Source organism: Peromyscus maniculatus, chromosome 21, assembly GCF_049852395.1.
Source record: "Peromyscus maniculatus bairdii isolate BWxNUB_F1_BW_parent chromosome 21, HU_Pman_BW_mat_3.1, whole genome shotgun sequence".
In the NCBI taxonomy this organism is placed as follows: Eukaryota; Metazoa; Chordata; class Mammalia; order Rodentia; family Cricetidae; genus Peromyscus; species Peromyscus maniculatus.
In genome coordinates this window covers 21747329-21759739 of record NC_134872.1, presented here as the reverse complement: position 1 = coordinate 21759739, position 12411 = coordinate 21747329, and the positions used below count along the sequence as shown (strand labels likewise).

Sequence of the window (12411 nt, the reverse complement as noted above, 5' to 3'; positions counted from 1 at the left end):
CACAATTCGGTGGAAATGCCTACAATTTGGGAAACCAGATACACTCAGAAAAATGAGAATTTAATACCTCATTTCACAGTAAGCAAAGGTGTACTTGTAAATTCACCTTTACAAGTTCAGATATGAGAAGGCTTCTCTCTTAGTATGTAGAGCATCGGGTGTCCATGTGCTAGATTTCCTTCATCTCATTATTATTAATGAAATTTTTGTTTTGGTTTGGTTTGGTTTTTTTGAGACAGTTTCTCTGTGTACCTCTGGCTATCCTGGAACTAGCTCTTTTAGACCAGGCTAGCTCTCAAATGCACAGAGATCCACGTGCTGGGATTAAAGACATGTGCCGCCACCACTTGACTATTGACAAAAATTTATAATTCATGTATATATGCACACAAAGTACATCCATATATACAAAACTTATACTAACCATATATTTTCTAAGTCATTAAACCAACTCTTTCACAAAAACAGAACCTGTTTCACAGAACCTGTTGTTTTTTTATAACATATACACATGTACACACCTACATGTGCATGCATACATACACACATACACATTATTTCTCAAGACATTTTTAAATAAGCTTATTTTGTTGATAAGAATCTGAGCTGTTTTTTTTTTTTTACATACTATATATTCACCTTCATTTCACGAAAAACATAATAAAAACGTAGGCACTTGCTGGAAATACAATAGAAAACAGCTGTTCCTTTGGCATTGTCCTGCCGTAGAAATAAAGGCTCTCAGGACAATTCCCACAGCTGGCACACTCCATGTGATGCACTCATTACCACAAGTAAATAAAGTCAGTAAATTACTAGCAAAGCACGGAGGCCATCATGAGTCTAGAAAATACGCCTTTCATCAGACTCACTTCACATTGTATATTGCCTGGGCAAAAAGCAAATAATGATGATCAATGGGGAATTAATATTTTAGTCGAGGAGGAATGCAGATGAATGCATACTATAAATTATTAACCAGTACCTGAACTCTATCCGCTTGGCACAGCATGAAGTAGGCTTCTAAAGAGACAGGATCCATATCTTCTACCTGCCTTGTGATAGTGACTCTCTAACCCATGGATAATATCCATAAAGATACATTTCTCCGAGACATTCAAGAGGGAAATTTATACCTAACTCTCTCTTTCTGTAATAGAATGCAAGCAGAACATAAATATTTCTATGGTTGTATTTACATAGACATACATGTTTCATGTCCTATGTCTATAAATATCATTATGCTGTAGCAAGAAAGTGATTGATGGGTCGGGAGTGGAGATCTATCAGTTATCACTTGACATTGACTGTGACCAGCACTGACACCTTAACCTCTCTGGCCTTAGTTTTTGTTTCAGCTGTAAAAAAAGAGTCAGATCTCACTGATGACCTTGAAGAATACACAGCTGTAAAATTCTGCACAAGAGCCCCACCACAAACGAGCTGTAGAACAGACTAGGGAGAAGTTACGATCAGGGCTTGGGTATAAAAATGAAAAATGAATATTAAAAATGCACTCTGTTCTCTAAATGGCTAGAATGTATACTGATATGAGAGCGACTGTAGTGTCTATAATCGTATGCACATACAATCATGTGTATCTATGAATTGCTGCTCTCTTAATGAAAAATGTAATTACTAACCAGTAATTGTACACGTGATCAAGGAGCCTTACATTTGCATACTAGCCTCACATACAAGTTACACAGGAAATGATTAAACAATCAGCATAGAAAATGTGCTCCTGGAAATATTGTGTAACCATAGACTCGCAATCCCCTGGTTATGCAATTCTTGTAAGCAGAAAGGAAGGCAGCATTTTCCTCCAGTTCGAGGAAGTGAACTCAGGACCCCTACCACTGAGCTACACCCTCCGGCCTCTCTAGAAGCTTTAAGAGACCCTGAAATGATTAGGCCCCTCTTTGCCAAAAACCCACAAGAGGAAAGAAGAGAATATCGTATCTCACGATACAGGTCAGACTGAGGGAGGGCTGCCTACAGGGAGGTGTTTGTAAGCCAATGGCTGTGGCAGAGACCGAGGAGAGATGGGAACTGTAGACAGGGAAAGGGCCGTGGTTGTTTGGGACTTGTTTTGAAGATGACGGAAGCTTTTGGCTCGGCTACGCACCTTTGGAAAGACCCTACCTAGAGCTGTCAGAGCTTAGAGAAGTCCTGTTTCCCTGCTTTGTAGATGAAGGAGACCAGACAGGGTATGTACCTGGCCCTGGACTGAATATTTGTCAAGCGTCAGACTTGAAGTCAGTTTTCAACTCCCAGCCCAGCCTGGGTTCACTCATTGCTTCCCTGTCCTGTGCACGGATCCAAAACAAATCTTTCCCTCCCTGACTTTCCGTGCTGGTCCTCCAGGGGTGAATAAGAGCTTCTGTTACCCTACCCTCCCTGAGAAGGTCCTCCAAAGCTGTCAAGTTTCTCCCCAGCTGACTCATGCTTTGCGTCAGTCAAATGACGCCTTTGGAGCTATCATTCTGAATACCTACTCCCAGCTGGGCCATCTAAGAGCCAAGCCACTTCTACCAAAGCTTTCAAAGCTGCTCTCCTGCGAGGAATGGGGAGGAGGTGAGATTCAAAGTTCTCTGTGATTTACTGGCTTCAGCTGTTACCTGGGTGGCTGGAGAGATGACTTAGCAATTAAAGGCCCTTACTGCTTTTCCAAAAGACCCAAATTTGATCCCCAGCACCAATGTCAGGTGACTCACAACTATCAGTGGATTTATCACCCTCCTCTGGCTCCCAAGGGCATCCATACATACACAACACACACACACACACACACACACACACACAAATAAAAATAAATCTTAAAAAATAAAAAGCAGCCAGGCAGTGGTGGCACATGCCTTTATCCCAGCACTTGGGAGGCAGAGCCAGGCAGATCTCTGTGAGTTCGAGGCCAGCCTGGTCTACAGAGCGAGATCCAGGACAGCTACCAAAACTACCCAGAGAAACCCTGTCTCAAGAAGCAAAACAAAACAAAACAAAACAAAACAAAAACCAATTAAAAAAAAAAAAAGCAAATGAAACTGTTATTTAAGGGCAGGATTGTACCTACAATTCCAAGGACACAAAACCCAGAAAATAATTAACAGTATTTTAAAATCTTATTTCATATAAACTAATTCAATTCTATAAGCAGGGAGTAGGCATTCTGAATTATGTCTTCATTTAAGAAGAATGGGGGGAAAGACCAAGTGGTGGTGGCAGCGGTGGCGCACGCCTTTAATCTCAGCACTCAGGAGGCAGAGCCAAGCGGATCTCTGTGAGTTCAAGGCCAGCCTAATCTACAGAGTGAGATCCAGGACAGGCAGGCACCAAAACTACACAGAGAAATCCTGTTTCAAAAAAAAAAGAATGGGAGGAAAGGATCAGAAAGATTTTGATATGCTCAACACCACGCACCTAGATAGTTTCAGATTTGGAAGAAGGGGATCCTTTAACACGCTGTTTGGCGCTTCCGTCTCTAGGCTGTGTTTGCCCTATCCTGAGTGCTACACTAAAGTGACAGTCTAAAACATGTAAATTAAATCTCCCTCAGACACAAGATGGCAGGCTGCTACACTGCCGAGACAGTTACTCCCCCCCCCAATTAATTTTGTCCCATGTAAATTATGTGGTTAAAGCCTCACCATGGAATTTCAGATACAAAGACGGTTTGAGAGTCGCCCTAACAGTTTTGAGTTCATCAAGCTGGGTCGTGAAGAAAGAGGAAGCCAATGAAAGGAAAAGTTGACTGCCCTGAAAGTTGCTTTGAAACACTTAGAAGTTCCCCAGATGCACAGAAAGAGGTCTGGGCCCTTCCTCTCCCATTCCTCCATCTCCAAGGGAAACAGCTTGAGACCTGCTCTCCATCACTTTCTCTGCACTGGGAAGTTTTTGGTACAGACCGGGAGTTACGTTCCCAGGCACTGTTGCCACACTCTCTTGCGGTATCGTTTCTATTCCACAAAGCCCAGCCACGCTCTACAGGAAAGTAGCTTAAAATATTTTAAGTGGAAATGGATTCCAAAGGACACATGACCCAACTATGCTATTGGAGTAAGAAGAAGAAAGAAGCTAGAAGGAGCAGGGTGGAGACTCTTTTTGGAGTTTCTTGGAAGCCTAGACTACATGAAGAAAGACCTTGGAAGAGACAAGTCAAAATTAAAGCATCTCCATCGTAAGCAGGGCTCAGAGGCCACCAGTATCTCCTGGACTCTTCCCCGAACAAAACAACAGCATGTTTTTCAAAATAAGTGAAAGAAAGTTTTCTTCCCTTGAAGACGAGGAGTTTATTCCACAGACTCGAAATCAGACCACACTGAAGCTCTGCCTGCAAAAATAATGGTTTTTCCTGACATTTTGAAACAGCACAATTTAACAACTCAATGTTTCATTTGACATTTAAGAAGTCATCCGTCTCCAAGAAGCTGATTGGCAAGTCTTCTCGGTTCCAGGAATTAGCAAATACATCGTGCATGAGAACAGAGCTACAAGAGTCCAAAACACTCTTCAAAAAAAAAGCAAGCCCAAGATGGGGTGGGGAAGCCAATTATTACCCACTCTGAGCTGGACTGCCACTTAGCACGGGTCCTGCCAACAAGCTCTCTGCGTAGGTCATAACTCTGGAAGGAGTGCACGATCATCTCAGCAGAACGCCAGGTATCTGTAAGCAGGGCTGCCTGGGTTGGAATTGTGGCTCCTCTACTAGGTATAAACTGGGTGACTTGTGCACACTACTTATGGGTGGTTTCCTCGTTTCTACTGATTTGACAGTGTTCCTTCTTATCTTGTTGGCGGGAGATAATTGAGTGGGTTATTATTTGTAAAGTTCTTAGGACAACCCGACGGAGGTAGGGTCACATATTATTCATTAGAAAAACATTCGAAAGGAGGCTCTGAGGAGATAGTGTGGTCAGTAAATGCCTAGCTGTGCCAGGATCAAGAGTGAGATCAACCCCCAGAACCAGATTAAAAAAAAAAAAAAAAAAACTGGGCATGCCGGCACACACTTGTAACCCCAGGGTTTGAGAGGTGAGACAGGCAGTTCCTGAGGCTCATTGGTTGGCCATCCTAGCCAAATTGGTGAATTCCAAGTGAAGGTGAATGATCCTGTCTCCTGAAACAGCATAGATGGTGTCTTAAGGAATGACACCCAAGGTTGACCTAGGATGGATATAAGAGAAGACCCTGTCTGAGAATAAACCAGGTAGAACACACCCAGGGAAGAAAAGTCACATTCTGTGGACATTTTAATTCCTGGATCATGGAATACCTAAAGCCAGGTCTCCTGGATTTCTCTATTGCATTTCTCATTTTCCTTCAATTACTTTAGGCTAGGACACTCAGTTGTTTGTTTATGAATCACTTACTGTGTTTCAGTGCCCACAGTACAAATTATGGCAGAAGTGACCAAGATCGTCTGCATCAGGGAGTATAGAACTGCCATTCCAGTAGTAGTAGTAGTAGTAGTAGTAGTAGTAGTAGTAGTAGTAGTAGTAGTAATAATAATAATAATTAGTAATAACAATAATAAATAATAGCCTCATCAGCATTTAAAGGGTCTAATTAGCATTGTTATTTTTGTCAAGTTGCTTTGCTTTTACTTGTCTTTACAAATTGGGATGCAGCCAGGTTGTGGTGGTGCACATCTTTAGTTTCAGCACTCGGGAGGCTGAGGCAGGTGGATCTCTGGGAGTTCGAGGCCAGCCTGGTCTATAGAGCTAGTTCCAGGACAGCAAGAGCTATACAGTGAGACACTGTCTCAAAAAAAAAAAAAATCTTATGGATTCTAAAGTTTTATGAGGATGCATAAAATTACCATTTCCTTGGCTGTCTTTAAGAGCCTAAGATGAGGTCTCATGTTGCCTTGTCTGACCTCAAACTTATGCTATGACAGAGCACGACTTTGAACTTCTGATTCTCCTGTCCACACTTCCTGAGTTCTGGGAAGACAGACAAGCATCACTACAGTAAGGTGCATTGCCAGGATCAAACCCAGGGCTGCATGCATGCTAGGCAAGCCCTCTACCAACTGAGCTACATCCCCAGCTACAGGATTTCTTTCACTCACTTTCTTAGCTATTGGGCCAGGAAAAGTAATCTAAACTGAATGGTTGTTTTGCTTGCTTGGTTTACTTCTTGGTCATTTCAGGGGAGGAGGAACGGAGGAACATTGATCGAGTGTTGATTTTGCATCCTTCAAACAGCCTTGCCTCGTTTCACACATCACAGCTACAGTTGTGATCACCTTCTTTTGTGTAGGAGAGACAGATGAGGTTTAAAGGGCCTGCAGAGACCTTGGTAGTCCAGAGTCCAGCAAGGTTCATGGCCATTCTCTGCAGCTGGCACGCTCCAGGCAGTGTCTAAGTTCCTCTTCACCTTAGTCCAACGCGCCCTATGCTGCCCCACAGTAATAGCTATTTCATGTGTTTGTGGGAAATGGAGGAGAAAGGGCAAAAGGCTGTGCTACTCATATAAAAGATACTTAAAAAGAAAAGACGGGTGGAAATCCCTCTTTAGAGACCCCTTGGGTACCGTCCTCAGTTACTCAGAACGTGACTGATGATGGTTAGAGGCGGGTGAGGACGGTTTCTGACTGAGCTAGGTGTCTTCTTCAATCAAAAACTATGTGCATGGTCCATCAAAAAGATCTTTGAATCATCCTCTGTGATTTTAGTCATGATTCTAATGAGCTGGTCTCTTTGTTTTCCAGGAAGAGTCACTTCCTAGGGTGTGAGAATGGGTAGCAGAAATGAAGTCAGTGGCAGCCAGCACAAAGAGAGGAGAAACTTAAAGTGAACCTCAGCAGTCCTCGGAGACACTTGCTGAGTGAATGTGGTGGCACACGCTAATTTTAATCTCAGCACTCAGGAGGCGGAGACCTGCGGATCTCTGTGAGTTCAAGGCCAGCCTAGTGTAAATGGTGGGCAGGCACTGCTTGATTTATTTTTAGTTTGTGTGTGCATGCAGATGCCCAGGCCTTGTGTGTGTGTGTGTGTGTGTGTGTGTGTGTGTGTGTGTGTGTGTGTGTATGTGTGTGTGTGTACAACATTGGCTGCCATTCCTCAGACCCCGTTCACTTTGGTTTTTGAGACAGAGTCTCTCACTGGCCTGGAACTCATTAAGTAAGCTAAGCTGGTTGACCACCAAGTCCCAGAGATCAACTTGTTTCCACTTCCGCAGGACAGCTGTTCCAAGCAGGTATCACCAGGCCTGGCTCTTTTCAGTTCTGTTTTTGTTTTTTAACTTGGGTCCTGAGGTTGGTTAGTCAGGACTGCTTTTTTTTTTTTTTTTTTTTTTTTTTTTTTTGGTTTTTCGAGACAGGGTTTCTCTGTGTAACCCTAGGTCTCCTGGAACTCGCTCTGTAGACCCGGCTGGCCTCAAGCTCATAGAGATCTGCCTACCTCTGCCTCCCAAGTGCTGGGATTAAAGGTGTGTGCCACCAGCACCTGGCTGAGGCCTGAGGTTGGAACCAGGACCTCATACTTGTGAAACAAGTACTTTGCATACCAAGCCTCATCACTTTTATTTTTTAAGAGAACAAACTCATGGGGCTTTCTATTTGCTTATTAAATAAAAACTACTCTAAAGCAATTGTTTTGTTTTGTTTTTCAAAAATTACCTCACTCATTTCTCAAGACTCTGCGAAGTATAAAGTGTTAAATAAATTCAAGGCTACATAAGACGTCTCCCACTGGCCCCATCAGGGATCAGGATTGGATGCAGCAGCCACAAAAGCTGCTCATCTTGCATCCAGCCATAATTCACTATGCATGATGACTGCCACCAACCAAAGGAAACAGATGACCTGAATATTCTTTCCAGTACAGTGAAAAACTCAGCATAAAATATAGTACTCTGAACTACTGATACTTGATAGTAATGCTACCACTAGCATGCATCCTAATATTATTTGGCCATTAAAAAAGATTAAGACTGGCCTGAAGATATGTAGCACAGTTGATAGAAAGCTTGCCTAGGCCAAGTAGTAGTGGCACACACCTTGAATCCCAGCACTCAGGAGGCAGAGGCAGGCAGATCTCTGAGTTCAAGGCCAGCCTGATCTACAGAGCAAGTTCCAGGACAGCCAGGGCTACACAAAGAAACTCTGTCACAAAAAAAGAAAAGAAAAGAAAGATAAGAAAAGAAAGCTTGCCTAACTTATATAAAGCCCTGGGCTGGACCCCCCAGCACGATATAAAACTGGGTATGGGGGTGTACATCTGCAATCCCAACACTCAGGAGATGGAGGCAGGAGGAATCAGAAGTTCAAGGTCACTCGGCTACAAAGTGAGTCCCAAGCCAGCCTTTCATACACAAGATTCTGTCTCGAATTTCAAATAAATAAAATAAAATCTTGGTAAATATAGGGGCACATACCTGAAATCCCAGCTACTCTGAAGGATTTCAGGTTCAAGACCAGTCCAGGCTACTTAGCACATCTCTGTCTCAACAAACAATGAAAATGGAAATAGATAGAAAGCCTGATTCTCCCTTCATATCAGATAAGGAAAACAATAAGGGTATGTATGGCTCAGATCCCTCTTATTCTAAGATGCAAACTTGAATCTCTATTGGAATTAGCATACCCCACAAAGTCACTAATGGTGGAACAAACCCCCACAACCACTAAGTCTCACAAAACGTTGCAACAAGTTTGGAACTCATTCTTCTTCTGATCCTAGGCTGATAGCAGAAGTATTTTTCTAGATAAAATACTAAACTCACCATATTTGGTAATACAAATCCTTAGGTTTGGAGTGTGAGAATGGAGAAAAGGATTAAAACAAAACAAAACAAACTTTTTTTTTTTTTAAAGTTTGGCTCTAGCCATCTATTTATGGAACAAATAACTTCTTGGAATTCTCTGGAACACTTTCATTGACATCATATTTACACCACCCCTTTTCGTTCTGTATTAAATTTCAATCCGAAACCACTAATTGTAGGGTTGGCTTCATTCAAAGTAGAAATAGCTCCTCTCTCTGTGTGTGTGTGTGTGTGTGTGTGTGTGTGTGTGTGTGTGTGTGTGTGTGTGTGTGTGTGTGAGAGAGAGAGAGAGAGAGAGAGAGAGAGAGAGAGAGAGAGAGAGAGAGAGAGAGAAGGGTGGGGAGAGGAAGCAAAGAGGAAGAGGAGGAGGGAAGACGAAAAAGAGGGAGAAAGAAACAGAAAGAAGGGGGTTCCATTGTGTGTGGCCAACGCAAGACCCCTCGGCTTCTTTAAAGGGAACATCAACAGTGGCCTGCCAAGACAGCAGCCAAAGGAAGCAGCCAGTACAGACTATAGACTCAAGCCAGAGGAAGCAGAGCCAAAGACAATCTGGCTGAAGGAGGAGAGACGGCAAGATGATGAGGCTGGTGAGTGTCCAACACCACGAACATTTAACCTTTTATTAGCATCACGTGTGGTTTTCCTGTGGAATGTGTGTGTGTGTGTGTGTGTGTGTGTGTGTGTGTGTGTGTGTAACTTTTATTTACTTATTTTGAGACAGGCTTCCAAGTAGCTCAGACTGGACTCAAGACTACCAGGTGGGTGTTGGGAATTGAATCCCGGTCCTCTGGAGGAGCAGCCAGTGCTTTTAACTACTGAGCCATCTCTCCAGCCCTGTACCAATTAGTTTAAACTTACAGTGGACACTGCTTTCAGTCTATATCTTCTATATTGGCTCTTTTTAAAAATTGCTATTTATTTATTAAACGCGTATAGATGTTTGTTTGCATGTATTGTTTCTGTGCCACAGGCATGTCTGGTGCCGGAGCAAGCCAGAACATGGCATTGGAGTCCCTGCAACTGGAATACAGTGTAAGTCATCATGTGGGTGCTGGGAATCAAACCTGGGTCCTCTGGAAGAGCAATCAGGGCTCTTACTGTTGAGACATCTCTCTGGCATCCATATTGACTTTTTTTTTTTTTTTTAAGATTTATTTATTTATTATGTATACAGATCTGATTACGGATGGTTGTGAGCCACCATGTGGTTGCTGGGAATTGAACTCAGGACCTCTGGAAGAGCAGTCTTAACCTCTGAGCCTTCTCTCCAGCCCGTTTTTTTGTGTTTTTTTTTTTTGTTGTTGTTGTTGTTGTTTTGTTTTGTTTTGTTTTGTTTTTCGAGGCAAGGTTTCTCCATGGAGCCCTGGCTACTTACACGGCAGACCACGCAAGCCTCAAACTCCATGTGCATACGGGAGGCTACAGAGGCCAGAAGGGGGCATCAGATACCCTGGAACTGGGGTTAGAGGCAGTGGAGAGCGGCCATTATGCACTGGAAACTGACTCGGGTCTTATGCAAGAGCAATAAGCGGCTGTAACCATTGAGCCACCTCTTTGGCCCTGGACTCCAAGTGTGGAGGACTGAATTAATCACACCTTTGACTTCACATACCCTGAAACCTTTAGCCCGTGCATTGTGCTTCTATCCTCCACCACATCCTTTTCTCCTTAGAGCTCCGTGTCCGACTGACTACTTTGGTAGACACATTTTGATGTCCACTTACTTCTGTGAAATACATTGTGTGTGTGTGTGTGTGTGTGTGTGTGTGTGTGTGTGTGTGTGTGTGTGTGTGCATGCATGCACACATAGCATTTTTCTGTAAAATCACATTTTTTTTTGCCCTCTACTATACTGTAAATGTCTATTCCCACTGCACTATATTCATGTGGTCTCATGCTTTGAATAGTTGGGTTACATCACTTACCCATTTCTTTTCTGGCCAGTCCCCTCGATTGCAACACCACCATCTTCCTCAACCATCACTATAAATGATACCGGGATAAACATTCCTACTGTAAACTGAAGTTTCCACACAAAGCCACACCTCTGCTACAGATTCTCCGAGGCTGCCTGACTGATTAGAATTTATGATGGTGGACGGTCGGAATGTTGCAGATCCGGAGACAAAAATCACCCCGGGCTTATCTTTAGTCCCCTTAACAACCACTTGTCGCCCACTTCTGTGCCTAACCTCACATCTTCGTGACTACTAGACACCTTATTTCGGAATGTGATAACAGACTCTTCACTTCCACACCCAAAAGCTAAGGATGCCACCAGGTGGTTTCTGAAACCGGTGGCAGAGAGGCTCCCCTGGTGACTATTACCCACTACGGTGGTTCAGCTGTCAACTTGACACAACCTGGAATCGCATGAGAAGGGAATCTTCATTAGAAATTATCTAGATCTGATTGGCCTTTGGGTGTGTTTTGTGGGTGGTTGTCTTGATTATTAATTGATGTAGCAGACCCAGCCCATGGTAGGCGGCATCATTCCCTAGGCAAGAGATCCTACACAGTATAAGAGAACCATCAAGCAAACCACCAAACCATGGGTGCACCTCTCTCTGCTTTTGACTGTGGATATGATGCCCATGTTCCTGCCTTGACTTCCCTGCAATAACGGACCACGACCCAGCTAAATAAATCCAAGGGAACCCCTTCCTCTCCTATGCTGCTTCTGGGGAGAATATTCATCACAGCCGGAAAAATGAAACTTAGGACACTCAGCCATCTGGCGTTCTCACCAATGTACTTGAAAAGCCATCTGATGTCATACTTTCTTTTGTTCTGAAACTGTAAAAAAAACTTCATGAAAACATTTCCACGTTGGAACATGGTCTTTGGGGTAATCTGAATCCACATTCTTGGGTCGTGATGATGCATATTTGGCTCCAGAATAAACTATCTCTTGTTTTAAGGTAAGAACTGTGTTTTGTGTATAGCCATTATCTGATATATATATATATGTGGCTATGTATAGAGTCATAGTTATAGCTATGTTATATATGCCCGGGTGCTCATTTGGAGGTCACAGGACAATTTGCAGGAGACAGTTTTCTCCTTTCACCTTGTGGGTATTAGGGTTGTACTGATGTCATCAGGCTAAGCAAGCACTCTACCAACTACCAATGAGCCACATCCTGCTCCATCACACAGACACTGTAAGTAGAGACTGAAGTGGCCAATTCAGATAATCCAATATGTGCTATTCCAGAAATCAAACTTCTGAACGTGTTACTAAGGTTCTACTCGATGATTTTTTTAAAAGGGTTAAAATTGCATCAAAAGGACATTGGCATCATGCACATAGACACACAGAGCAAGCTGTAGCTGTGTGATGACTTTAAAACCAGAATGTTGGGAAATAACCCACATTCACTTCTACCTAGCTATGTGCCTTCTTACTTTTGTTAGGAAGCCTCTCTAAAGGACAGGACTGGTATCTTTAGGGAGATGTTCTATGATTCTGAGCTCTACCACCAAGGAATGGCCCTATTTGCTGTTTTGTTTGGGTTGTTTTTGTTTGTTTGTTTTTGTTTTTTATCATCTATCTTAGGTCTTGAAGAATTAGGTTTTGGGCTGCCATGTGGGTGCTGGGAATTGAACCCTGGTCCTCTGGAAGAACAGCCAGTGAGTGTCCTT

At 43.1% G+C, this 12411-nt stretch overlaps 1 long non-coding RNA gene across 2 annotated transcripts; it reads left to right on the top strand.

Moving 5' to 3' along the window:
- Positions 1 to 1817: 1817 nt before the first annotated feature.
- LOC143269861 (uncharacterized) lies at positions 1818 to 11694 on the top strand. 2 transcript variants are annotated; one of them, XR_013046640.1, is made up of 5 exons: positions 1818 to 4656; positions 6710 to 6890; positions 9222 to 9353; positions 9737 to 9798; positions 10711 to 11694. It is a non-coding gene; the product is annotated as an uncharacterized LOC143269861 (long non-coding RNA). The 2 variants fall into 2 exon arrangements; XR_013046639.1 differs by lacking the exons at positions 1818 to 4656; positions 6710 to 6890 and having other exon boundaries at positions 7332 to 9353.
- Positions 11695 to 12411: the final 717 nt, after the last annotated feature.